Source organism: Lampetra planeri, chromosome 17, assembly GCF_965212315.1.
Source record: "Lampetra planeri chromosome 17, kcLamPlan1.2.h2, whole genome shotgun sequence".
In the NCBI taxonomy this organism is placed as follows: domain Eukaryota; kingdom Metazoa; phylum Chordata; class Hyperoartia; order Petromyzontiformes; family Petromyzontidae; genus Lampetra; species Lampetra planeri.
Window position 1 is genome coordinate 4,479,501 of NC_136123.1, and position 25,759 is coordinate 4,505,259.

Below are 25,759 nucleotides of genomic sequence, written 5' to 3' on the forward strand. Positions count from 1 at the left end.
ATGTCCGCATCGAACCGAACCCCCAGCAAGGACATCTACTTAACGACGAGAGAAAATTCACACGAAATGTCGTTTTCAATGAAGTCTTCCAGATGTAAAATTATATAAGCTTTTAATGAAGAAATCTAATTATCTAATTCAAAACACATTACAATTCAAAGATGCTTCATTTTAAAACTTCAAAACGGAGCATCGGGTGCTTGCGTGAATGCGTCGTTCGTGTGCAATTTTTTTCGTGACTTTCCTGGTCGAATGCCGTAAATGGTTGTGAGGGGCTGCGCAGGTGCCCCTGAATAACCCCTAGTAGGGAAATACCTCTTTATCACAGTTTATGCAATTATTTTGACCAAAAATGCTACTTTACTTTTGAAATAAAGCACACGAAAAAATATGCACTCGTTGCCATATTTTTAAACGAACGCAGAATTCTAATGCACTCACAATGTTTGTTAAATAAATGTTATATGTGGGATATGCCGTCGTGATGGGATGGTGAACGCACTGGACTTGGCAAGTCGCTGGGGCTGGTTTGATCTGTTGGCGGTGGCAGTTGCAACAGCGGTGCAACGTTCTTAAACGCTTCTCCTCCCACGCCTTAGCCCACTCAGCAGTATAAATTACCACGATGATTAGTCGATTGACAGATCGTCTGTGGTGGGGGTAACGTGTAGCTAACTCACACCCCTTCAAAGACGCCTGGCTAGCGTGGAAGAAAAGACCAACGTAGACTCTAGAGGGGCTCTCTCTAGCTCCTTTTCACGGAGGCCCTTCTGTCAGCAGTGATTCGAGCAGGTAATTGCAAGGGCTGAAGCTTTGACACTCATCGTTTCTTCATATTTGGGCTGCATTCCTCGATTTTCACGTAAAAAAAACCTGCCAAAGTGGTTTTGGATTGCTCTAATTGCGTCGTTTCATCGTAACGCCCACAACGGAGGATGTTTTCTTTGGCCGTGCCACTGCCCAGCCAGGAAAGGTTTTTACATCTCAAAATCTGGCAGCGTGCAGGCAGCTGGGATGGTGAAGGGCCGTCTGAAATTGTAAAGCGCTAAGAGGAAAAAAAGGGCCGAGCTTGCTCATTTTTTTGCACCACTGCTTCCTTAGACGTGAAAAAATATATAACATAAGCAAGTGTGACGCTTCAGAGAAGTTTGCTTTGGGTCATAGGTCAGGTGGGATTTGATTAACATTATTGAGCACAGTCTCAGTGTCTGTATGCCAACAATTCAAAACCTACCTGACTCACTGGTAATTTGGCATATATACAAAATGTGTTCAAATCCTGACGTCTTGACATGATGACAAATATTATTTTTATTTTAATAATAAAACATGCTTTGTTCGTTTTGTTCATGCATTGCAAAATTAGCTAAATAAGTTAAGTGCTTAAGTACTGAGCACCATTTTTCCCCTTTTTACTCTGAAGTAGAAAACAACCAATATTTAAATTACTCTTTGGTTCTTTCGGTAAAGTCACGTAGAAAGAAAAATAAATTAAATAAATTATCAGGTCCAGCCAGTTAGGAACAGTATATCGAGGTAAAGGTACAACTCCTCAACTGCTTACTCACAACACTGCTGGCAGAAGGGATTCCACTCTTAGGAGCTCTATAAACCCCCCTCTCAATGGTGTTTTGGCCTACTCTTCCACACTGGCCAGGTATCCTGGAAAAGGTAGGAATACTCGCACTTAATTTCACCACACATGACCTGCTAAACGAATGTCCTGTGTATTCATCTCGAGTATGCTGTGTCGGGACATTGAACCGGCGATCTTTGGATTGCAAATCCAGTGCAGTAACCATTACATGGCTGCATCCACATGCTATATCCATTTATTTATTTATTCTGAGTGGTATATACGACGAGCCGCATCCTAACCCGATGGGCTATTCTCACGAGTGTCGGGGGGGGGGGGGGGATGGTTAGCCTCCCCAAATGGCTCAAGGTCCGCTTCGGTGGAGTGCACTCTCCCCTGCCACGTGGCTTCAAGTTGCCAAATTGAGCTAAAAACACGGTGACCCACAGATCTTGAGGTGGGCAACCACTGCCTGTGAGCCTGCCAAGCTGAAAATAAATGCACTGCGCGAGCACGAACCTACATGGAACTCACTTCACTTCTTGGTGCCATGACCCCCCGATGGTTTGAATGCGGCGCACGAGTCGAACGCTTCTGCTCTGTTCAGACGACTACATGGGCGAGTGGGGGGGGGGGGGCAGGGAAGATAAGGGGCCGTCCATAAATGACGTCACGTGATTTTGGACGATTTTTGACCCCCCCCCCCCCCTCGTCACACGGCCTCACAAAAAGTCAGACCCCCCCTCAAATATGACGTCACAAAGCTCTGCCCCCCCCCCCCCAAAACCATATTTCTCTTTTGAAGATTAAACATGCTTTAAATAGCTTTAAACTATTGTCATTGTAGTGCGTATTTAATGTGGCGCTGCACTCTGATGTTGTATGAGTGTTGTTTTAACAATTAGTGTTGTTATAACAATTCTATATTTATTAAAAGTTGCGCATATTGATGTGACGTCACATTTCTCAAACACCCCCCCCCTCGTCACACATCGTCACAAAAATCTGCCCCCCCCCCCAGGTGCGTGACGTCATTTATGGACGACCCCTAATGTGAGAGTGAGAGCTGAGAGAAGGCATGAGTACCGTACTTTAGGAATGTTCGATGAACCATCCTCTTAACCTTTCACAGAGCAGGTACTGTGTGTGTTCTGCCCCGTGGCGTCTATTTTTGTTTTGACAAAGCAGGGCGAGGGGGGCACACTGCGCTACGCTCGAATGCTTTGAGTCTCGGGTCCACGGAGCCACTGAAGTTCGTGATTTTGTAATGAGTTGCAAACCTTCCGCCCAAATAGAATCATCGCTACACCAAGTTGTATGCTGACATCAGTTGTGGAGATCGGTCATAGCTCAATTAATGTTCATCCTTTCGTTTTTCAAAATTTGCAGGGCTTATAAAAGGGATGTATTTGCAATAGTTATTAGCATTAAAATATTGGGATTTCTGCCATGATTTAATAGTTTACACGATAGACTTGCAATCCAGAGGTCGAGGGGTTCAATCTCCTGGCACGTCAGCTGAAAAGGCGGACAATTGTATTGATCTGTCTACCCGGCAGTATGAATGTATATATCACAGTTCGCCAATCGGCAGGTTGCGTGTGTGGTTGGGTCAAGCGTGGGTGCTCTCACCGAGTAGGATGGGAAGAGTAGGCCAAGATCCCCTCTCGATGGGCTCTCTGGAGCTCCTTGGTAGTGGGGATACTTCCGTCAGCAGTGGAGTGATCCAAACATGGCATAGCTGTACCTTCTACCTTGTCCCTCAATCGTTTACCATGAACGTGATCTTCAATTTCCAAACTTAATGTGCCAAGAGAATGACTGTCATTACACATTGCATATGAAACTGCAGCATTGGGCCATTGATTAGCACGCTGGGCTCTGAACCCAGTAACCTGATTTTGGTTCCCGGCCGAAGGTTAACATCCACGGCGGGTGCTATGTGAACCGCTCCGAGGTGCAACCTTGCTCTTCAGCAACCTGCGTATGTACGTTGAACTTCTTTCACACCGTACGTAGCCCACCGTGCTCATCGGAGGTGAAGTATGACTGCACAACTATCGTGACATCAGGAGGGCTTTCACTTAGCAGTGGATTGACCAAAGCATTATAGAGTCATATTTATTATAAATATTATTAATCACCCAGAACCAGCATAATTAGCCGTCCAGAAAGTTTAAACGAGAAAGGGAGACCCGTTTACGCACGATAGATTTTGTTATCTCCGATCAAGTTAAGCAATAAAGCAATCAAAATGCAGTCTGGGCAGGTGATTTTGATCACCGTTGTACTGCTTTGAGAAATGGCGAGCTGTGTTCTTCCCCGTGTTTATAAACAAGCGTGCAATATAAAACAAATATTTCCATTAAATGTCCATGTGCAAGCTTATCAAACAAGGTGGCAGTCTTAATTTGGGAGCATTTCTTCAATGGGTGCACACGCACAGCGCCTGACATCAAACGAGTCTGCATCATTGCCCAGCGGCACCAAGTTGAGCCTTCTTACTCTTCGGTTTTTTCGGTAAAGTCACGTAGGTAAAAATAAAAAAGGGAAATAAATAATTAAAATAATAGAAATAATAATATAAATAAAATAACTATAATAATTGAGCCTTCTTTTGCAACATTCAAGTTCTGGCTGCCTTTTTTTGGCATAGAACAACCCTTATGCAAAAAAAAAACATTGTTCCCTGAAGCTTACTTAAACATCAAGAAGATCCGCTGTGAACTGCACAAGAGGTTGCACAGAGAGGGCTGCTTTGTGCGTGAATAAGAATAAAACCAACATTTGCACATTTATTTCAGGACTAAATCTGTATTATTCCATGCGCTTACGTAGCATTACTTTTGCGCTTCCATTAAGGCGGCTCGCGTCTTTAAGTTTGATTTGGGTCAATTACCCTAAAAGACTTCCTTGCCTCAGACAAAAAAAATAAGATAATAGTGCAAAGCACATCCACGATTCACGCTATAACAGCAACAACATCAGGTCTAAATCTTGTGACATTATTATTATGAAGTTAAGCATCAGTGTCGGCAATGCAGTCTTGTGGCCCAAAGGGTTAAGCATCCTGCCCCGGTGCTTAGTTATCTCCTAACCCTGGATTAACCCACTCACGTGCCTCCGTTTCCAGCCAATTACTAATGCGGCGATCACACAGGCTCTGCCCCTGATCCCACGATCGCCTGTGCAGGTCTCTTTACCTGGAGCAAGACATTCTGCACAGCCTCTCCGCTGGCTTGGGTCTAACCCTACCTTGATGGCTCTGACGAATCTTAGGAGAAGGGGGTGGGGATAGCAAGCTGAGGAGGCGAGCGTGCAGCTTCCCAGAGGTCAGATGTCACCTCTCTCCACAGCTTTTCGGGCAGGGAGAGCGAAAGGCCCATTTACACTTGTGTGAAAACGTTCCGCCCAACGCAGCGGAACAACAAGTGCCCACCCTTGTCAGCTTCGTCTGCTGGGATTTGAGAGGCGGAAACAAGGAGCAAGAGTCAAGGGGGGGAAGGGGGGGGGGCATTTGATGGTGTTTTGGTGTAATGGCAATTTTGGCGAGGCGTGAGAAGCTTGTTGGAGCCGAAATGGAGTTGGGTCACACTGCGTCCCTGCCCCGATGATTGCCATGGCGATGTTGATATACTTAGCCAAGATGAAAATAAACATGTGAGCTTGTCAGGTGGCTCAGGGATCGGATGTATGTATGTATGTCAGCGTGTTGAACATCTTTCGCACCGTAAGTACATAGCCAACCGTGCTAATCGGAGTTGCGAGGAAATATGTTGCCATTGTTTGAGGTGGGTGGGTGGCTCAGAGGTCAGAGCACTGAAAACCTTGGGTATGAATTCTGAGAGGGCATCGGTGAACATGGGCTTCAAGTGTAACGAGCTTGATGGTATGAGCCGAGTCACCGATGACTGTTCAAAACGAATAATAATCGTCGTGTAGAATTAGCATGTTGTCGTTTTTGTAGTAAATTTGGCTACAATTCCAGCTTTGAGAATGAAAAAAGCACCATTAGTTCGATTGTTATGTGATCAAGAAAAAAAACTTTTGCCGGGGAATATCAAACGTGCATCGCTTGTGTGGATGGAGAGGTTCATTGAAGTGACTTTAGTATCATGCATGTGGTGACGTCATCTTTTGAGGCTGCAAACAGGAGGATTTCTCCACAACTCTGGATGTCACCTGGTGATACCGGTCGTAATTACTGCCGAAACGTCGTACTCGAATTGTAAATGTTGTGGGTTTACTCTCCAACACACAGCCGGTGTGCTGTACTCGTAACGTATTGGCACGTTCTGTTAACGTGACAACCCTCGCCAATTGGCTGTGTCGGGTGGCGGCGGGTTTCGCGAAAGATTTATGTTTACGCGATCTTACACAAAAAACTGTTATGGACGTCATCTTCCAGATCTGTTCTCTGGCACGGGGGATGATGCACGGCTTACCTGCCAGGTTTCCAATTGTTATTTCTGCATCTTATCGCACGATAAAAATAGCGCATTTGTAATAATAAAAAATATAATCCTGTGAAGTAGTCTATATCTAGCCTATCACTTTTTTTACATTATCATGTTATTCTAATGCTCCCCCTGACCATATACGTCCATCAGTTTTGTTGTTGTTGTTGTGTGTGCAAAGACTTGACAGTTTCCAATGGTCTCTTCATTAACTCGCACAGCAGGGACTTGCTTCCTGGATGAGCACGTGACAGGGTGTGGGAAGGCAGGGGGTCCCCCGTGAGAAAGACTCCCTTGCCACATTGCCACCTTGGTTGTCAAGTCTGAACGAATTGAAAGAGTCTGGGACAGCGGCTTGTAAACAAGGCTACATCTTTAGACACGCCTGCTGCGGTGCCTCGGTGGTAGGGTTGCCAACTCCGAGATAACACAAGCACACGACAACCAAGGAAATGTCATGGGAGTATGCGTTGTGAGATATGTGAATATCTCACAGTGCAGCAGCGGAAGAGGGTGATACAACGTACGCGTTGTCTCAAGCGGCGTATTATCACGCAACAACTGACAAAGGCCGGGAATTGTTTACGTCCTGGGCAGACACAGGTTTAACAGGACAACTACCTCAAAGAGAGAGAGAGGCGTGCCCTGCGCAAGAAAAAAAAAACTAGAACAGGTGGTAACCCTTCTGAGAAGACAAAAACTCACGCGATACAATAATCGTCTCGGGTAAAATTCGCGTGACCTCTCGTTGGCTCTACGGAGAGATTTGCCCTTTGGCAAAGCGCTGGGAAAATGCGACGTGACTCGTGCGATTTGAGCTTGTGTTGTGTAAATCTGCTTTGACGGTGCGACTTAGTTGCTGCTGCAGCTGTGATGGTTAAGGGTGCAGCCCCGCAGTTACTTGATTACAACACTGCTGGCAGAAGGGCCTCGGGGTTAGGGTATTTTGACATTTTCTTCGATGCTTGCCGGACTTCTTGGAAGAGGTGGCAGTTCTCACGCTTTACTACGCCGCACGTGATCTGCCGATCTACGAACTATGGTGCACCCATTTAAACGGATGGACCGAAATAGGACGGGTTTTAAAAATAAAATGAGATTGAACGAGCGATCATTGCATTTGGACTACAATGTGATTACCATTTACATCACGGCAGCATCCCTGCAGCTAAAAGTTTTGCTAAATATGAGCTGCAACACTTAACAGACACTAAGCGAATTAAACATTGCGTTTAAAGCAGTATTTCCAACCACTGCTTTCAAAATTATGAGGTCACTGAACCTCATTCACTTGTAGTGTGCTCAACCATATTTCCTGTAATCTCAACAGAAGTAAAAATCTCTGACAAAAGCAATCTATTATTTTTACATCAAAGCTCATCACGAGATTATATTTTGTCTTACTATTTAATCCGAGAAGATTTATGCTCTAATAACGCAACAATTTCATAGTCTGAGGCTCACGAGATATTGGATGCAGACAAATAATTGGGTAAGTTTCCAACAGGGTAGTTTCTGAATCAAGATTACGGCACAGTCGCTGTAGGGACATGACAAGGTTGTTACGGCAAGGTTGGGGCCTTAATAATGACAAGTAAATTCACCAAGTTTGGAATATTTCACAAAGCTGTTCATAATGAAAACTAAAAATTTTACGATAGTATTAACACAGGTTGGTTACATTCCAGTAAGGGACATCCAAACATGAAATGGGAAAATGATTGGATGGTGGAATTCGTGTAACCTTTAACAACTTTAAAAAAATACTACGCTGTGATCAAGAAGACAATAGAGTAAAGGCTGTAATCGTTGGACAGGTAAATGATGATGAACTCAGACAGAAACGCCCGGTGCTTAATTTAAGCCAGACTCCAGGTTCTGAGAATTAGTGTGGCACACCACGTCAATGTCGCCTTATTTATGTCCATCTAATTAAACAAACCTGTTCATGTGAGTATAGGAATATAGGGTACAATAATACTATCGGATGGTTATGGATAGGTCTGCCTTGTACTCGATGTGGTAGTGCCGTACACAAATAAGCCCTGCATCAAGCCAGCCTGGCAGCGTTCCGGAAAATATCGAGCGAGAAATGAAGCCCCTGACAACACCGTAGTTGGTAACACACGTGCACAGAGAGGGTAACACAGCAAGTAGGACGGCAGAAAAGCAGACGGATGAACGTTAAAGAAAGACCTGAAACATATTGGAATTGAGCAAAGTAGCGAGGTGGATTCAAAACAGGAGGAGATGGTGGACAGCGTTCGGGTCGGCCCAAATCGTCAGTGTCGAGAATGGTGCAACTGAACTGAATAATAATAGTTAAATTTGTAACGCGCGCAAATTTGCAGACGTAGTGGCCGCAACTCAGAGGCGCGGAGCCAAGCTCAGAGTCGCTCGAAAGCATGATTGTGGAGGTGAGTTTTTAAGTCTCTCTTGAAGGAGGCGATTGAGGTGATGGCTGCGAATGTGCAGAGGGATATCGTTCCAGACTGTTGGGGCTGCCACCGAGAAGCGGCGTATAGACACGACCATCCTGGATCTTGGTATCAAGAGGAGGTCGTGAGTTGCGCTGCGCAGGCATCTGCCGTGTGCTGCGCTGCAAGTTGTCAATAATGAAGAGAGGTACGGCGGGCAGGCGGATATGAAGGCATGGTGGCAGAGGCAGGCGATCTTGTATGTGACCCTACTGGCGATGGGTAGCCAGTTGAGAGCACGGAGAATGAGATGAGCAACTTGTACACAGTGCAGCCGAGGTTTCTTCAACAACGAGCAATGCATTTAGCAGCCTCTTGAGCGCATCTCCTGGGCATTGCTGCCTACCGCAATAAGCAGGGTTAAATATGGTTGGTGCAGCTGAGGCAGCTGTGTTGATGCTGAATATATATGGGGCCCCACAGCCCCCGCTCAGTATGTGAGCTCGTTGCGCGGTCAAAGGCCATGCACGCATTATTTGCACATTTTAAATGACCCCAAATGAGGGTGGAACGAGGTGGTGCAGTGGTTAGCACACTACACAATGAGGTCGGTTGACCCGAGTTCGAGTCCTGGCCACGGCTAGTACCGGTTAGTGACGAGTGATATCTGAACTAGCGCTGTCCACCCCAGCCACTCATCACCAACCCACGCTGACCAGCATGATGAAGCATAGCCAATAACCCCCCACCCCACCTTGAGTGAAAGTCCTTTAAATACAACAGCGCATTGACCAAGAGCCGTAGATGATTAACACTATTGCTATAAAAAAAAACAACACTAGATTTCAAAATAAAACTGCATTTTTACACAGAATGGTTTGCAAGCTTACATTTTAGAATGTGTTTTTTTCCTCTGCCTGGCTTTAAGTCGAGTGCAGTTGCTTGTGTGTGGCGTTGCAGTTCGTCACGGTTTTCCCAGGACAGCCCAGGTTTTGAGGCAGCTGTCCAAGGAATCGTTAAGTATTCCTGGGACCTTAGACGTTCAAAATTAAACTTTTTTTTGCCAGTTACATGGTGTTTTTTTTTTGCCACGTCCGGTGCCGCGTGATATTCTACATTCCCATGATACGTCCTGGGGGTTTTTGTTCTTCAGAGGTGACAGCTCCCCACTCGTGTCAGACATTGCTGCAATAACCAGCTCTCGCCAGTGCTGCATGGATGCATTCCTAATTGTGTAGCCAGCCCTCATTGTTCATTGCAGAGCGCAAGTGTCACTCTGATGGAGGCGCCTCCTGGGAGGCACTGCTTTAATACGGAGCGCTTTGTCAAAAATAATTGTCCATTAAGTGTTTTGCCAGCAGAGTAACTTGAGAGATGTAACAAGATTCCCTGCCTCGTGTGTTTTCGAGTCATACGTTGTTGTTGTTGTTGTTTGGCACGTCTGACACTTCGTGCTGGGAGATGCTTCATTAACATCGGACGTCGTGCTCGAAAGCGCACGACACAACCCCAATAACACATCGGAGAGCTACACGGCACTACTTTGAAAACCTACGCGGTGGTTTGCCTCCTCGGCCAAAGTCTGTAGGCTCACAGCCCACGTGTGCCCCGTAATGTCGTCCGAATGACCTTCGTACGGTGTTTTTAAGCCCATTGGCGTTTGAGTTTGCACATCGAGACAGCTTCCCTTTCCACTCTCAAGCATTAAAAGAATCCGCTTTTCTTCAGTGGAAATATACCATTGTGTGCCTGTGTCAAAGCCAATTTAATTCCACACATTCCCATGGGGTTGAACAGTGTCTTTAAAGACATTGCATACTGTGCCATTTTGCTTCCTGTATAATAATGTACCAATGCAGCCCATTAATTAAACAGCACATAGCGAGACTTCAATACAATAATAAATGTTGAAAACCATTTCCAATCCACTGCTTGATGAAAACCTCCCCATGCCATTGTAATGAGAGTTGTTAGATCGTACTGCACCACCTACATCAGAGCAGTTGAATAAAGAGGGGTTTGCCAAAGACTAGTTTGAATGTATGCATGTTGAACTTCTTTCGCACCGTACATAACCAGTCGTGCTAATCGGAGGTGCGGAGGGGGTCCACACGTTCACAGATTCACGCGATATCACTCATCGCTGATTTTATCCGTGGGCAGGAATTTTACTTAGGAAGCGAGGTTCTCCCTTCCGTCGATGGGGGCCCGATGATCAGGCATCGACAGATCCTGTAGTCGCAGCTCCGGGCTCCGCGTGTTTACGAATGTGCCGGGTGGCGCCCTGGGTCGTCGATTCTGTCTGCGACCAGGCTGCTGTTGCAAGCAACCTTTTTCTCTAGCGAATGCGATCATGGGCAATAGTCTCCGACGAATTGTTGCCAATGTTGCAACTTCATCAAGTTGGCCTTGAGGATTTCTCGGAAGTGGATTCTCTTGCCCTCTTCTTGAGCGTACGCCTTGACTGAGCTCTGGGCTGGGAGGAGAAAACTTGCCTCGGGAGTCTGGAGAGAGACATCGGGAAGACGTGACCAGCCCAGTGAAGTTGATGCTGGATGATCATCGCCGTGATGCTGATCGTCGTGTTTTGCTCGAGCTGGCTTTGTGGTGGAGTGCGCTAAACACGGCACCACTGCTCTCCACCGCACCACTGCTCTCCACCGCATTGATATACATTAACAATAAATACTAAACGCACTTTAGATTAATAGATAAATAAAAACATGTTAAAACAAAAGGATACCACACAATGTAATAATTTGACAGAATTCACTATTTTTTTTGTTCTGCTGAGAAATACTATTTGGAACAATATACGGCTTTCAATTAATTAAAAAATAAAAGCGCAATAAGCAAGCATCGCACATTAATAGTTACAAGTGTGCTGAGGCGAGTAAAAATTCCCTATGGGTGAAATCGTCAAAAACCAAAACCATGTCACGTGGAAAACAATGGCAATGAATGCAGAGAAATTATTAAAACATCGTTAATAAACCAAACAAAGTCGCTGGGGAGAGGTGGGAAGTGGGATTATGGGAAGGAGGGTGGGGAACTTATTTCTGGCCTTGCACTCCCAACGCATTGCACATTTGTCAGAGAGGTGCTAATTAAAGTGTCTGTCCCGATCTTGTTCAAAGGACAGCTGTTCGCAGCAAGGCTCTTAACCCCACAAGTTTTTGCTTGGAAATGCACGAGGACGGATTGGAGGGGGGAAGAGCTGAACTACCCTCACGTGTAGTTTTACACGGGGCACGGGGAATCGCGGCAGTTGCTAGAGTGCGCATACACACATGTGTCTGGACTAAACTTGTGTGTCTATCATCCTTTGTAGGTATACAGCTTCCACGTTTTTTTTTCTTCAAAAGCGAAGTTTGCAGTTATTTAAGCACGTATTTGTTTGCGGAATCAAATATTACGTTATTTTTCTAGAGGATTTTTTTAGACGTAATATGAACCTTGGCTGGGAATCAAACTCAGGTTGTGGAGGTTCATAGTACAGTGCGCTAACTATTGTGCTAACACTGCACCCCCGGGCGAGACTATTTCAGCTAAAATCCATTTTTATTTTAGAAACATTTATTGGAACATAATACCCAATGTATCTCCACACACCGAGGTATTTGCTGCTGTGTTGCAAATGATCCACCTCTGATAAACAATGATTTTAGAGCAAACCACTTATTTTACCCATTTCATTCACAGCGAATGAAAAGCCGAGAGAGGTCGCCAGGTAGCAACAGAGGGCAGAACTCTAAACTGGCAGCGCTGAGATCTTGGGCTTTAAACCAGGCAGTCATCTGGAATCCAATAAGCCTCTCAAGTGTAGTGCACAAACAAATCATCACTTAAATTTAGTTATGAACTTCATTTGTCTAAATTCCAGCTCTGATAATTGATTTTTCGTTTGTCGTGTGATGAATATTTATCATCAAGTGCAGAGCAGGTGGGTTAGTTATTCCCTCCAATGTGCGGACGAGAAGCTAGTGGAAGGGATATCAGCTCTGTGATCTCCACTTCCTTGGGCCACGAAGGGTTCCACTGCTCTGCAAGAGATGGCAATGGATATTTAATTCGATGACATGAAACAGACAGTGCAGGATAAGAGTAAATGCAAAGCCTGTACATTTCACCACAATGCAGCCAACATTTTGTAACAACTGTGTTGTTGAATGCGCTCTGTGTATACCTTTCTCCGTCAAAGCCCAGTACTTACTACCTAGAGGCGACATCAGAGGCAAGCTCACACAAAACTATTTCGCGCATGAAGCTTAACTTTAGTTGTCACATATATATTTACACGTATGTGGGATATATACAGTATATATATGTGGGGAGCGGTCATAATTTTAGACAGCTGGATATTGTCTGCAGATGGGGAGTTATTTTTTTTTTTATATTTTCATCGAAGTTGACTTCAAGTCAAGTAAACATTTATTTCTGCTTAATCACGTGGGCACTTTTCTCGCACAAATTTACCACCCAAAGCGCCCTCAGTGCATTTGTTAAAGCCGTTACACAGAGACGCGGACACAAATTAGAGTTATCATAACACGATGCAATATTTTGCTGTCTTTTCTTGGATTTTCTGTTTGCACATAGCCACTTTAAGATGTTTTCTTGTTCATGTTTTTGTTTGTTGCGGTTGCACCCGATTCAAGAGCCGAATGGCTCACAGGGATATACCTAATAAATGAACTTTGAACTTTGTGCTCCTACCATCTACACCAGCGGTCCCCAACCTTTTTGGCACCAGGGAACGGTTTCGTGGAAGACAATTTTTTCACGGACCGGGCAGGGGGGGGGTCATCATTGGGTCTTTCCCCCTTTTCAAAGAAGCTCTCCAGCGACGTTTGTTTTTTACCCATTTTGGCTACTAGGGGTTCGAGCTTGTGGCCTTACCAAAACTGTGACAAGTGCGTAGTGCGGGCAAGAGGTGCGGACGGAAGTGGTAAATAATAAAATAATTGGGGCGGGCCATGCGCGGACTCACCGCTCTCACCTCCTGCTGCTGTGTGGCTGCTTGCGTTGTGACCGAAACGTCGTGAGAATTGTATTTTATTATGTTTTATTATTTTATTATTTCCCTTCTATGTGACTTTATCGAAAGAACCAAGAAGATGAATCCCTGCAGTCACGAAAGCTTTAAATACACATATACTGTATACACTATCTATAAAACGTGAATTACTTTTTTGCAGACACAATCTAAAATTGACCACAACCCTGCCGTGCAATGATAATTTTGTTTCCGCATTTAGCTTCATTTATCGTGTGACTTTGTCTTCATTACTAATCCTGGTTTTTCCACTCTACCCTCTCAACAGCCCCAGGAATAGGCTTGCAGATGGCACGCGCCGCGCACATTTGTGAAATGCCATACAGCGCTGCCGTTCGTCAGAAGCTCTCTCTCTCTCGCGCAACTGACCATTGACTAAACTAAACTATTTTTTTTAGCAGGGAAGGCCTACTGATCTGTGTAGTTCTAGATTTGAAGCTTTCGTGACTGCAAGGATTCATATTCTTAGGTTTTTTCGGTAAAGTCACGTAGGTAAAACATAAAAATTAATAAAAGTAAAATCAAATAAAAAATCACGACGTTTCGGAGGCAACACAAGCTTACTTGATACAGCTGTCGTGGCTGTGACGGTTCCACCTGAAGACGGAAGCTTGTGTTGCCTCCGAAACGTCGTGATTTTTATTTTATTTTACTTTTAGTAATTTTAATGTTTTACCTACGTGACTTTACCGAAAAAACCTAATAATATGATCTGTGTAGCTATTTTTCTCACGGAAGCGTCCTGATCATCACAAATGATAGCTCAACGAAGTGGCTTAATCATCACCGTCGATTACTTATTGTCTCTCGCGATTGAGCAAGGTTTGCCGACAGAAGGGATGAACTTTACACGACACGATGGGACTTTTGGCTGAGGGTTCACAGCGAATATGGGTGGACGTAGTCACCCAGTAGACACTCGCTCCTTGGCATCGTTAACAGCGCGGGGGTGGGGGGAGCACTTCAGGGACCATGAAACATGCGTCTCGTGACAGCCTCACGAGAACAGAAACACTTCCTAGAATTTGCGATGGAAACTGAAAATGGGCACTTTTATATATTTATAAAATAAACTTCAAAGGACTGCGCCATTATTTGCTTGAAAAGTTCTGCATCCAGGGAATCAAATCCCAAGCTCACCAGCTTACTGGAATACGGAAAATTGGACGAGTGCTAATTTTGAAACTAAGTGCTATCTATGGTATGTAAATCGCATACTGTATTGTGTTCGGAAATTACATTGGCAAACTTGCTTTTTATCTGTTTAGAGCCACTCAATTACCGGAATGGAAATGGTACTTTTTACTAACAGTTAACAATATATGCGTTGCATGGAATCACGTCTTGTGCACATTTAAAAATGTCGAACTTTAAAAAAAATAATGAATTGTTTAATAACTAATAATAAGTGAAATGCAATTTGTAAACCCACACATTTGCATTTATTTAAAATTCTCATCGCTGTGCTGAACTCGAGGAACTGTATGAGATGATAATAATATAATCATGTGTGAGCTTTTAAAATGTATAACCTTGAGCCGTGTGCACAGGGGACGCCACTTCCAAATTCGTTGTGCATCATGACCCAGCAACGGTGGCCAGTGGCCCAGCCACCCTGGGAGTCATTGAATGTCTGGACACCCCCCAAATATTTGATGTTGCTAGGAGACACCCAACACAAATGATGGACAAAATAATCGCGGTATTAGTGAATCCATGTTTTTCTCTCCCTCCAACAAGGTAATATGAATGCTTATTATGCTCATGATGGAACCTTATATATATTCACAGTAGCGAACAAACAATAGTCTCAGTATTGAGTTGATAACCAGTATATATGTGTAGATTGAATGTATTTACGGTGCGGTAGAACGAGTCTTATGCATGATGGACTTCATGGATACGTGGGGAGTGAACTTTATGGGTACCATTTGTAATCGACCCACAAACGACTGAGAACCATTAGCTAGTTGGACACCTCGAGCTACTAAAGTTATGACCGTGCCCCTGATATGGACCCCTCAGGCACCATAATAGGTTCCAGTCTCGTGTGGGTTTGTCCAAGTCCTCCCCATAACACCTGATGAATGTGCTTCACTCTCACACTAATGGGCTACTTTATTTGGACTCGGCATACGAGTTATTTGCATCAATAATGGTGCATGATTTTTAAAAATTGAGAAACGTGTTTAGTTTCCATTATTTAATATGCTTCTTCTTGCACACATTGTTTTGGCTGAGCCAGACCACAATGTGATTGTCTGCAATGTTCATCACTCTCAGCGAGTTTCTCGGTCCAGTCTGGTCAGAGGTCAATCCTCCACAATGTTTATCACAGTCTACATGTATCTGAATGTACACTATGGACTATCCCGTAATCGCCATCTGATCTCGTTCGCCATGCAACAACCTTGTCTACGTTTTCATGACCGCTGTCAATTGACTTCCAGGCTAGGAAATGGCCAAGGGACATTTTCAGGACCTGGGCCCGAGTTTCCATGAAGCTCCATATGCTCAGCTCACTCCTGCTCCATCTCCATTTATTCTATTGCCCCCCAGCCTCTTCATACTTTTTGGTAGCCTGGGTTTTTTTGAGTTTCGGAATTGTTGTGTAACAATAAGAATTATAAAATGAGAGTCCATTGTCAATTGACTGCTGGATGAAGTCCTCCCCAACGATGTCACCATGAGGATTGTCAGTGTAATGGCCACCACTGTGGTCAGTTCAAGTTGGTGAAACAGGAAGGTGGGGGGGGGGCGGGACCAGGTTATGGTTATCACTTGCCACTCAAGTTTCCCTCAGTTGCTCATACCAATTCCCATCGCTGAGTTCATAACGTGGTGCGCTAAAAACGATGCGGTCACTTTGCCCCAGGCTAAATAGCATAATTAAGTTAAATCCATTTCTGTGGTACTTTTCGCCGTATATATTTTAAGCACTCGCACAGCTGGAAACTGAGCGAGTGACATCACAGTGCAAGAATATCGCTTCCGAGCTGACCTTGTGATGCCCTGACCAGGGCTGAAGAGAGGGAGAGGCAGGCGGAGCAGTTTGCCCTGGGCCTCCGATTTGATGCAGTTTGTGAACAGAGGCCATGAGTGGCCAGTTCGAGGAATCAAACCGATTGGGATCGATTGAGTCGCGATGGCCAGCTGTCTGCTGCGGGGACATGGACTGTCCCCTGCTGCCTGCTCTGTGGCAGCACCAGGTCCCACCAGTTGTTGAAATAAGGCGACAGAGACCTCAGTCCCTTTTCCACGTGCCATAAGACGATGAGTATCTTGTCTTACTTGCTCTTCATTTATGGTTATTGTTTTAGTGGATTCTGCCTGTTAATTTAGCAACAGAATGTGAACCCACGGGCAACACAGAACCTGACGCTCAACAAGACAAGGGTACGGTGCGAAAGACGTTCAACCTACACACGTACAATATCATTTCGCAAATTAGGCATCCACAAATTCTCACAATACAGCTGGATGTTGAATGACAATATGAACCGTTCGTCGATGCACTGTCACATGAATGCCTCTCCCCACATTGTGTCAGTCGTTGGGGCTGTTTGACCATTCCTCACCGTACAGGTGAGTATGGATTGGTGTAGGTTGTGGGTAGGGGGCCCACGACTCTCCAGGATTATTGTGCAGAGCGATAACGGCTCCACCACCGCTCCACCCCAACTTTGAGCTATCCAGAACGTACGGCTCCATTCTGGGATTGTTCAAATGTTGACGACACCTCAGTGGAAATGTTCCATCACCAGTACGCTCATCCTTCAGCCAAGAAACACCGCGCTGTGATGGGCACAGATGTTTGCACAAGTGGCGGAACTCATAAACAACAAGTCTGTTTTACAAACGGTCAGAATTTTGGCTCCAAAATGTCCTGCAAGGGGAAGTGGGTAAAATATCACGTGTATGCGCGAGTCACTTTCCTGTGTCAATACTTGACTTGTGGTTGAATATAATTGTGATCACTTTTGCCATCACCATCATCGTATCATTAAAATAACCATGATAGCCATTATCATTAACATTGTTATGATTGCACTCATTCCAATCAACATTACAATCACCGTCATTAAAATAATCATCATCATCATCATCTTCATCGTGAAAATCATCATCAATCATTATCATCACCGTTATAAATCGTTGTCATTGTCACCAAAATCGTCGTAAAAAATGTTGTCATCAGCTATACGATTGTCATCACAATCATTGCAAACATTTTATCGTCGACATTTACTGCAATTTGTCTAACATGTTGAATGTCTTCGTTGTTGTCTGTATTATCGTGGTCATCTTCAGGATGAGATTTGATTGTTTTGTTTATGTAGTTAATTTAGGTGCATTACAACATCCAAGCAAATTCACACATTTATCAAATATGAGACAACAAAACAAGCCGGCTGGATATAATAACGTTATTTAAAATTACGTGGCTAAAATATGTTTTCCAGTTTGATAGCTAAATATAAAGCTATTCTCACATAATGAGCAAAATTGAGCTCCATCTCGCTGATAAAAGCAAACGGTGAACACATCTGGTGTGGCTTGCTTCAGTTAGAATATGACGTAATTGACAAGCCAAACACACATTTAATTATCAAAAAACCCAATTGGGACAAGTAGTTGCAATTTGAATAATTGGGTGGTCAGAAAATAATTAAACCCCCGTTCCGTTCTACCAATATGCTCATGAATTTAGACCAATTTGACTGCACAGCCTTAATTTTATTACATGCATGAGTCGTTATTTGTTTTTTATACTAACGTAAGCATTGTGTTTTAACAAAGCTGCGTTAACAATATTACATTGACATTTGTAAAGCATAGGTATGAACGCTGTATTAAACAGATCACAAGAGTGATTTCTGGGGTATTTTACTATGCTGTGTCTTTTTAAAGCAACTAAATATGAAACGATAGAACTGGGCATGGTCAACCACAATAACAAATTCAAATCCATTAGGCGTACAACATAAATTATATATTTTCGATGTGTTTATTCAAACTGTAATAATTTTATAAAACCGGGGAATGTTTAAATTTTCTGGAAAATAAATCTACAGTAAGGCTAAAAACTGTATTTTATTTCTTGATGTTTGAAATATATAATTTTTTTATACAGCTATGTAAATAACATTGAAGGAAGTTGTGGGCAGGATTGACCACATTTAAGGGAAGACATTGAAGCCCTTGGTCTGTATTAAAATAATGATACTCAGGCCATCTGTGGAGTGATTCAAGGTTATGAATAGCATATTTTTTTGGTTAAACCTGTTCCTTTCATTGTGTATGTGTATATTCTTTTACTCTGTTCACTTGCCAAAACCTCCCCCTCGTTATTACAATGAGCCTCTGTTTCATGGGGGAACTTCGTAAAGTGTAGCTCTATTGAGCTGCATCCAAATTGTTTACAAGCTGATCCCTGCTCATTTTCCTTGAACATCTTTACCCAGTGTCGCTCTGTTAAGCCGGGTACAGCTCGTTTGTGAAGAAATCTGGGTTCGCATCATTGACGGTCTGTCCACAGTGCTGGTGCAGCATCATTAGGCGGTGTACAACTTAATTAAAATGAAGATCTCATTGGGTTTGGTATAATTTCATATTTATTGTGAGCGATTACACTGGCTGTGGTAATCAGTGCTCATTCTCTTTTTTCTATGAATTGTGTGTTTGGATATTTATTGTCCATATAGTGGAGTGAGTAGTGGGGCAGGGAAGTGGATACAGTTCAATTAATGGCCATGCTAATTCCTAGCATATCTTATTTTAGAAGGCCAGGAGCTTTTTTTCAAGCTACTTTGATCATGTCCAGCTCCCTTACCTGTTCATTAACGTGACCATAACGCCGCTTCAATCCCTCACCTCTTAACGCTGAAGTTATCATTTCCACTTTTCCGAAATCCTACCTCACTGGTGACACATTTCTTCTCTTACTTCATTACGAAAATCATTCCACAAATACACAACGTCCTTTCATTTCCACATTCTCAAAACCTACTCACACCGCTGATGAATATGTCCACCCTAAGCATTGGCATTCTAACCACTGCCAAATTGAATCACGTTACCTTTGTCCAGCCACTAACATTTTTCAAAAAGCTACGATGCCCTAAGCAAGGTCCCAGCTCATGAACCTGCATCCTCTCGGTTTCAACATGGCCAGCTTTTATAGCTTTATTTTGGTGATTTCGAAAACGTTTTGGTTTAGCCATATTTGTTTGTTGTAGTACAGAGTTAGACTGATAACTTTAATCTACATTGTCTTATGGTTGTTATTGTTTGACCTGCACCCCACTGGGATTTTTGCACTCAGCGTTGATGTACGGTGCTTTTTCTGGAAGACTTTGCTGGTTTTTTCTGAATTTTTCTGTTTGGCGCGTAGTCACTTTAAGATGTTTCTCGTTCATGTTTTTGTTTGTTGCAGTTGCACCCGATTCAAGAGCCGAATGGCTCACAGGGCTACGCCAAATGAATGAAACTGAAAACTGAAACAGTTCTCTTCTTTGGTCTATTCTGCCATCGATTATCACCACCTGACACTTTCTTAGCCCAATGAATGAGCGTCTTGATAAGAGCGGATTTCTGTGCAGGGTGATTGTGTGACTCTGCATTCAGATCGGCATCAGAAGTGAAATTAAACATTTTTAAGAAGCGCTGCAATTGAACGGTTACAATTATGCACAAATCAACAGGGCATTGAATGCCAAAACCAAATCAAATGACACGACCCTTGAAACTGCCCAAGTAATTAAAACTTTTAAAATACCGTACATTGCGGGAGTAACTGATAAACTAGCCAGATGTTTGGAAAAACAAAACATCCGAGTCAGATTTGGCACTGTACATAAACAACAGAAATTTATATCTGGTACGAAATATGTATTACCGAAGTGATCAACAGAAGGTGTGTACCGGATTAATTGAACTTGTGAAAAATGCTATGTTGGGCAACCAGGATGAATGATCAGCACGAGACTAAAATAAATAAATATTAAAAACTCGCAAATACAACTGTCAGCAGGAGCAGAACACAAGCGTGCCAACAAGGACACTCAATTTATTTTGATAATGTTGAAGTTCTGTGGAAAACTAGCTACTACTGGCCAAGACTAATTAGAGCATCTATCGAAATTGAGAGAAATACTAATATTTGTAACCGTTCGGATAGCTACAGACTTTGTGCTGCTTGGAAGCGAATCATCAAATAATAAATTGTTTAAATTCATGCCTATACAGGCCACCATACTTCATTAGGAATTACCGTTGGTACAGCTATTTTAGTACACACAGTGGACAGGAAGTACAAGATCAATGGGCTCGCATAATGCGCACGCATAATGTACGTTGATTCATTAACCCCCCCCCCCACTTCCGCAAGAAGAGTGCACAAGTGTGGTCACCACATTCTTAGGTTATTTCGGTAAAGTCACGTAGGAAAAACATTAAAATTAATGAAAGTAAAATAAAACAAAAATCACGACGTTTCGGAGGCAACACAAGTCTCCGTCATCAGGTGGGACCGTCACAGCCAGATTTACTGCATCAAGTGAGGCAATGATTCAAGATGTAATCCCTTAAAAGTAAGTTGAGGGGGGAGGAGAGGGGGGGGCTCATCAGAATGTGGTAGCCAATGAATGGAACGTATCGGGAGGGAGGGGGGCGGGGCTCAAAGACGGCACGACGTGGTACACGAGAGTCGACGGCGTGGACGTGGTTGTGCGCAAGCAACTACTGCTGCACACGTCAACGCATTGGACAGAGAGGGGGAGGGGAGGCCAAAAGAGAGTGTGGTGCAAGTGTACGTGGACATGTGTGTGTACAAGCACCTGTTGATACACATGATGGAAAAGAAAGAAAATGCCCATGTTTATACCAGTGCTGGCTGAACAATGAAGAGAGTACTGGTCACCACATCTACGCTTCTATTTAGGGAACGAAACAGGTGGACTTCTACACAAATCTGGCTGTCGCCTGATGAAGCTAGTTGTGATTACTGGAGAAACGTCGTACCCAGTTTGTAAATCTTGTGGCTTAGCTCTCCAACACACCGGTGTGCTGTACTAGTGACGAATTGGAATGTTGTGTTTACATGACAACCCTTACTAGTTGGCTGTGTCGGGTGGTGGCAGGTTTAACGACACATTAAAATATGTACAGGATCTAAACCAAAAAAACCTGGTTCATTGGTTGTGTAATTGAGTTAATTTATAGATCATAACTTCATGTCAGTGATGTGGTAGGGAGCTGAATGTGATTTCAGTATATTTGGAGCCGCTGGTGTTATGTTGTATACAATTATTATCATTCTTTTTCCGTGTACTGTATTATATTAGTGAAATGACGCGGTGCATGACTTGTATTTTCGGAATTATTTAATTCCCCTGGCGAATAGGTGGATTTTGCTAGTTAATTTCCACCACGTGATGTACATTGTACAATGGATGTACCTTCAAACGTGGCTAGGGAAATTTCAGCGATTCTAACACCAGGAGCAGACGGATAATATTCCACCCACGTGTTACAATCCCTACACATTTTTTTTGTCTAGACCGTCATTTCTGTGGTTATTTTAAATGCAAATTAACAAATCATTTTTGATACGGCCGTTAGAAATTCAGCAAGAACATTTCGGCAACTGACATGGCATTCCAGTCGTTTATAGGAAAATCCACTTTAAAATAATAATAATAATAAATTAATAGTATAGAAGCCTTTTTCTAGCTCACTTTTGACAGCATAGCTTGGAGGCTGACGAATCCTTCATACTCTTGATGCCAGTGTTTTCCTTCTGAACCTCAGTGCATGCTTATTAGGGACGGAAGTCTGGGACACTTACTCAAATCAAGAAATCAACTTATCAGCATTGTATGCAAGCTTTGGGCTTTAGATGCTGGCACATCTGCTCGGTTGTGCCATAGAGCAATTTCAGAAGCGGATATAATTCCATACCGTTTAAAATCTCTTCGGGGCGATTAAAAGTTATGGCGAATTATTTTTACTTTGTTGAAAAATTCACAGTCAAACGGTAAGATTCCAAAGAACCGACCACATATTCGTGTCAAATCTGCTAAGATCATCCTTCCTAATGCCTCTCATTTTACAGGAATGCCTTGAGGGAGACGTCTGCAGTGCCTGACAATACTGCCCCTCTTGGATAAGATCACTCCCCTCTCTTCCTCTGCTTCTCTTTTTGCCTCATTGACTGCATTTTTTATGTCCACCTCATTCGTTCTTTTTGTCGTTTTCTTTTTCTACCACTTCCCATTTTCATTCATACGTCCATGTCATGTTTCCTTTTGCTTTACCACGTCCAAAAAAAAATATCCTACTTGCCTTGTTAATTGTAATTCTGATGCTCCCTCCACTGTTTCTTTCCCACAACTCCACTACTATGCTCTTATTCCAGCTCTCCAACCCTCCACCCACCCCCATCCTCCTCTTCTAACCCCCCTTAGGGCTATGAAAAAAAAAGTTGCGCCCAATTTGAGACGATGCCGAACTAAAAGGGCCAAAGTGCCACTGGGACGAAGAAAAATGCTGCTATTGTGAAGGTTTCTATGTGGCCCTCTGCTTAATGGACAAGGGCCCTTCGTTGTGTGAGTTTCTCTAATGAGCGGAGCGCTGCAGTCAAATTTAGACTGTACTACCATTGAGTCTCTTTTTTTTTTGCAACACATGATGCCGTTCACACAGAGAGAAGGATTATCCATCGAAACAGTGAGAGTGGTTTGCGCCTGGGTATTATGGAGATTACTGCTCTCTGGATTTAGCCTCTCAGCTACATTTAAAACAGAAGCACCTCTCTAACCCAGTCTCCTGCAATGAATCCATTACCTGTTCCAAATCATCTGAAAATGGCAGGAATTGATTTTTATTTGTCCTGCCCCATGATTGAACATTTTATGTAAATTAAACATTGAAATGCATTTAATCCAAAAACAACCTCTTTTTTCCACCCTTGATTTAATCTGACAAAAATGTTTTATCAACAAATGGCAATTAGAGATATGGGATTTTACGGTTTATGATGTTCCTTTTAAAATATGAATTATTATGAACAACTTTGTTCAGACTTTGATTCAAAATCGGCAAAGCTGTTTTTGTTTGAAAATGCATAAATATAAATGTGCATCGTCGACAGACTTGCTCATGGAAATTCGATTGCTAATCCATCTGCTAGTTTATATCGCTAATTCATATTTAGCATATCTTACAAAACACTGAAGGACATTAACACATACTGTTATACAATTAGTTTGATTACAAACAAAGTGCATTTGAAAACACCGTCAGCAATGAATTGAATTAGTTTATAATTAACTAAACTGTTATTATTATTATTATTATTTTGAATTCAAGAATCATACGATGCACCAACAATCTAGCCAATACTTTGCGATCTGCAAGAAAAGTAGGACCGTAATTTTGTCATAGACAAAATACTGTAATACATTCTAGATTTGAAGTTTTCGTGACTGCAGGGATCCATACTCTGGTTCTTTCGGTAAAGTCACGTAGGTATAAAATAAATTAAATTAAATCACGACGTTTCGATTGCAACACAAGCAATCATCATCAGGTTGGAAAACCACAGCAAGACATTTTTTTGGGGTTTTCCCACCTGATGATGATTGCTTGTGTTGCAATCGAAACGTCGTGATTTAATTTAATTTATTTTATACCTACGCGACTTTATCGAAAGAACCAAAGAGTACTTGAATACATTTCAGGTTTAAATCAGCATCTGAAAATGTTTAAATGGTACACGTAATCTGCCCCTTAGTAGAAGCCCGTTGGGCAAATTAACATAAGCAAAATTGTCAATCGCAAAAATGAAATAAAATACACGAACTTTGTAACAAACATTAATTCGACTGCTGTGTATAGGGATGATTTGTGGAACATTAATACCAAAGATAAGACTTTGATTTGTAATTTTTTGTTTTTATCAGTGGCTATTCCACTGCTCTATGAACCCGTGCTACTTGAACTCGATTCCTGGCTAAACATTTGGTGAGTGATCTGAACCAGCCCTGTGCAAGGCCTTCACCATCAATGACCAGAGTGATGAAGTATGGTCAAATAACCCCCATGACTGACATCGATTGCCATCATCGAGAAATGGATTGACAAAGTCCCGTACATTGTTATTTGTACAATGGTATATATGTTATTAATATAATTATTCCACAATATATTTAAACAATTAGTTGATTCATGATTTTAATCACTGGCGGAGCCAGTGGGGGGGGGAGGGGAGGGGGTGGCACGTGCCCCCCCAACCAATGATCCGATCGAAATCCCTCATTTCGATCAGATCATTAGGGATTATTAGTAATAAATCGGCATTTTGCGACCCCCACTGCCACTGTGTAGCATATTATTACGTGCCAGGGACTCTATGAGATGATAGGACAATAGTCTGAGTCCATAATTGGCAATAAGTAACGGCAAAGCAGTTATAAGTGACTCAGAATTGTGCGCAGTTGCGTATACAGGACACGACTTCCCTGAAGGCATCAACACCTTCAGTGAGCGCAATGCCGATCACACAACGCGGTTCGAATTCGATCCTCGATCGATGGCTGCGCCATCGCCGAATAAAAAGCAAGGGACAAGTCCTTGCTTACTAACAACTCCTCTATCATTTTTCATTGCTGGAGGGGTTGCCCCCCCTACCTAAAAATCCTGGCTCCGCCATTGCTTTTAATTACATTGTAAGAATTCAAATGCTTGACTTTTTATGAAAATTGTGAATATAAAATGAATGATGAAAACTTAATAATTGATAAAGCACTAAGGGTGACTTTGGATTTAAAAGCTACACTGCAGAACGTACCATAAATGTGCAATATTAAGGTATTGGAAGATAACAGAAAACACCATTTATGGTGAATTCAATGTAATTTTAACCAAACGTATGTAATAATAAATGTTTTTTGGATTAGATCACGCAAACACAAATGGGTCGTTAACCCACGACCACACAACACAGCCAATTAGTAAGGTTTTTCACGGTTTATAAAGAAAACATGCCAATCAGTTACTGCTTCAGCACACCAGTATGTTGGAGAGTAAACCCACAACATTTACAATTTGAGTATTTAACGTTGCATTATTGCTATGAATATGCCACTAATCTGATTCGTATATTTTCCTTGACACATTCACAATGTCCTATTAAATAAACGCTACCCAGAAAGCACAAAATCAAAGTCTTGCTGTTTTCACTAAAGTCATG